This window comes from Astatotilapia calliptera, chromosome 19 (genome assembly GCF_900246225.1).
Source record: "Astatotilapia calliptera chromosome 19, fAstCal1.2, whole genome shotgun sequence".
Taxonomy (NCBI): domain Eukaryota; kingdom Metazoa; phylum Chordata; class Actinopteri; order Cichliformes; family Cichlidae; genus Astatotilapia; species Astatotilapia calliptera.
In genome coordinates, this window is record NC_039320.1 from 10,819,628 (window position 1) to 10,823,676 (window position 4,049).

General features: G+C 36.1%; 1 long non-coding RNA gene across 1 annotated transcript; it reads right to left on the reverse strand.

The window, feature by feature from the left end:
- Nucleotides 1–2,035: 2,035 nt before the first annotated feature.
- Nucleotides 2,036–3,845, reverse strand: LOC113012767 (uncharacterized). The gene is made up of 3 exons (XR_003270736.1): nucleotides 3,660–3,845; nucleotides 3,308–3,403; nucleotides 2,036–2,761 (listed from the first exon to the last, which is right to left on the reverse strand). It is a non-coding gene; the product is annotated as an uncharacterized LOC113012767 (long non-coding RNA).
- Between the last annotated feature and the right edge of the window lie 204 nt (nucleotides 3,846–4,049).

The following is a 4,049-nucleotide window of genomic DNA, read 5'->3' on the forward strand; positions in this document are numbered from 1 at the left end:
GGTGGCTGTGGCTGCAATGTAGCTTCCCATCACCAGTGTGTGAATGTGTGTGTGAATGACTGGATATGTAAAGCGCTTTGGGGTCCTTAGGGACTAGTAAAGCACTATATAAATACAGGCCATTTACCATTTCTTTATTGTTATTATTCACGGGCTGTTTTGGGATGGTTTGTGTTTGGGATTTTAGATACTGGGTTCTGGGTTTGTGCTCCCTCTGTTGGTCCCTGGTGTTAGTGTTCCCCTGTCTCGTCAGGTTAATCGGGTCCAGCTGTGTCTCCCACCTGTGTGTGATTTCCCAGTGTCTCTCTGTGTACTTATGGTGTGTGTTACCTCTGTTCCTCGTCGCGTCGTCTGTATTCATACCTTGTGAAATCCCCTGCGTGCTCTCCCTGCTGTTCTCCCTTCATGTTCAGGTTTGCCACTCCTTTGTGTAGTTTATCCCAGTTTAGTTCGTCCTTAGTTCTGTTTGCCATCTCCACTTTATGTCTGGTATTGTTAATAAATCACCCTTCACGTCTGAATAAGTGCTGCATTTGAGTCCTCCTTCCACTCTTCACACGGCCGCTGCCCCGAACCGTGACATTAACGCATTTTTAGTCGATCACCCTCAGAACTTTTCGTTCCCGTTAGAACATTTGTTGAATTTCTGGTGTTATGGTAATTTGCACTGCTAATTTGACCAAATTTTACAATTTTCTGTTTTTATTTTTCAGATTTTTAAATTTGTAATTTAAAAAGAAAAGAAAAGAAAAAAAAGAATATGCCAAAGAGAATATGCATAGCTCATCACTAACTGATAAAACTGTTTTCCAGGTCTTCAGTAAGATTGGTTCCCAAACCACATCCCTGCTCATCCTTGAAATCATACCAAAATAGCCTGTGGCATTATGCAAATGTGTAACAGTCAGGGAGAGATATCACGAAAAGAAAAACAGTCAGCTTTCCAGTTCATTCGGTTCAGCAACAGTTCTTTCTTTGAGAGATTTCTCTGTGTTTTAAAATGGTGTTCAGCCATTTTGGCTAATTAAAGTTTGTACTTGGTTCTAGATAACCAATCCAAACTCAAATTATCACCTGAGCTGCACAATATTTTCTCAAACTCCAGACATACCCTTTATTTTTTGATTCTGGTACACTGTAAAACCTAATAAGTTCACAGAACTCAAAAATTGTTGTGTAACAGATTACACAGCAATTTTTTTAGTGATGTTTTTAAAAGTTTTAAGTTTAACTAAAATAAAAATTATAGTTGCAGTTGCCTTAAATTACCTCAATGTTAACTCATAAATGTTGATATTCCTCAACTTATAATTAGGGAGTAATAAACTCAAAATGTTCAATATTTTTCAACTTAATTAAGGTGGAAAATACACTCAAAATATTTTACATATTGCAACTCATACGATGTTGGAAATAAACTCAAACTTTTTCATATTTTCTAACTTATAATATGGGAAATAACACTTAAAATCTTCAATATTTTTAAAATACTGTGGGAAATACACTTACAAATAACTGTTTGCCCAGTAAATTATAATCAGCTAAAAGTGTTAGAAAACATGAAAGTAACAACACTACCAATTTAACAACTTTTTATTAAACACAATGTGCTTTTAAAAAGGCACAAACAACAGAGCTCACTCATAAAAAAGTGCTTAATAAATAAAACAAGAGAAAAAGACTCCAAGGGTCTCCATCTCAATTCTAAAATTCAATAACATTTTCAGTATTAACAGCAATTGCAGCTATTAGAACATTGAGGCATTTAACACTTACTGTACCTTGACAGCTGCAGCTCACTTTCTTTTTTAAAAATACATTAAAAAAAAAAAAAACAGTACTGGTTTCCACTGCTGTACTTATAGGGAACAAACATCAAGGCAGTGCATTTATGTATTAGGCAACAGAACATTAAACATGAATAGTGCATGAACTGAACAGTCATTCATCTTAAATGTGAGGTAGAAGAGGCAAATGGTAAAAAAAAAAAAAAAATGGTATAAGTAAAACAAAACAAAAAAAGAAAAACCTTCAATACTTAGCTTAACGAGTTGTCTATTCCAAGTGATTCACTTGAACAAATTCTTCTGCATCAGTAAGCGACCTAACAGTGGTTTGTTGTATTCAAGGCACATCACAACCTTCTGGATACATGTAAATAAAAGCTCGAGAGTCTGCGTATTGTAGGTCTAGTGCACAGAACAAAAAGCAGGAGAAATGAGGCATCCAGATTTGTACTGGTTTATACAACTGTACATAACTGGGAACAAACATCAGGTAGTGCATTAAGGTATTAGGCAACACAACATTAAACATGAATAGTACACAAAATGAGCAGTTATTCACTTTAAATTTGAAGTAGAAAAGCCAAATGATTAGGAAAAAAAACAAAAAAAAAAGCTTCCTCAATACTCAGCTCAACAAGTAGCCCATTCTGAGTGATTCACTCATTGAACAAATCATTCTTCAGCATCAGTAGACGCCCTTTCAGTGGTTTGTTGTCCTCAAGGCACATCACAACCTTCTGGATAAATGTGAATGTAAGCTCAAGTTTCTTTGGGTATTGTAGGTCTAGTGCATAGATGTACCTAAAGAGCAGGAGAAATGACTCAGCCAGATTTGTGGGACCATTCACAAGTATTTCATCCTCAACGACAATGCAGATGCTTTCGGGACTGAAGAGGGCCGAATCAGTAGTGTCATCCGTGACAACTGACAGCAGAGCCACAGGAGTGTCAGTGAGGTCTGGACCATCTGCTGACTGCAAAACAAAAATAATACAAGAATGAGTTCAGCCCCACAAGGACACAAATCATGCTATTGATTAGAGGTGTGAATCTTCACAAGTCGCACGTTTCTTTTAGGATTATAATGTCAACGATTTAATTTGATATGGCGATACATCATGATGCATTACAATAATCTTAATTTGGGTTTGGTTTCAAAACATATGTTTAAATAAATGCTTTCAATAATAAATATATGCCAAGATATTTGTTTTTGTTATTTACCAAACATTTCTGACCACAACATGGCACCTCCAAAAAAATAGAACACTTGAATTTTAAAAAGGGAGTTTTTATCTGTGGATTTGTTTTTGTTTAATAATCTTTCAACTATTTTCATGTTTATGCGTAACAATCTTCTTGCAATCTTATTCAACAATAGTTGATATGTGGGAGAAAACAAGTCAGATGTTTAACCTCCTTCCTGATATACACCCTGGTTCTCCTTGAGTTCTGGGCGATGTCATATGTTCGACTGAACAGCTAGGCAAAGGGGTTGATGCTGAGGCCAGTACACTTACATCACAAGTCCTGAATAATGTGGAGGCATCTTCACGCAGGTACACAGGAAGTGCACGAAGGACGAGGGCCCGTCTTGTATTTACATCATGCTGTTCCTAGATGAACATACAATATCTATTAGAATAGTATTTACACAAATGCAGAGTAAAAACAAAGTGTTGGATAGCCATGTTCTGATTGTCAATGTTATAGATCAGGGGTGTCCAAACTTTTTGTGTAATGGGCTAAACTTGTCAATCTAGAAGGTTAACCCAAAAAAAATCTAAAAATTTTGAATAATTCATGGCAAAATTCTCTAGTTTCTTTGCATTTATTTTTTATTTAAATTAGGACACAAATTATAAAACTCACCCACTGACAACTGGTGAAATGTTGACTCTCTGTAGCGCTCTTTGCAGTCTGATATCTGTAAACAATATGTGCACAAAGACAACTTATTAATGTTCAAAAACATTTTTTGCACAGCACACACACGTAGTCAGCTGATCTCATCTGATGCAGATCTGCTCCTTGATCAAGTGACATTTGTCCAGATTTTTGGCACGAGTGACGTCGAATCAGCATCGCAGCTGGATGGCCCGATTTACATACCCAGCGCATCTGATACTCACCACAATAATTTACTAAGATTATATGCACTCCTGTTATTAAGTCCAGTTCAGTCTGTTAATGTTAACCGTTTCAAACTAATGTTAATAGGTGTGTTGCTAAGCTTAATAACTTAAATAACAAACTTGAAAT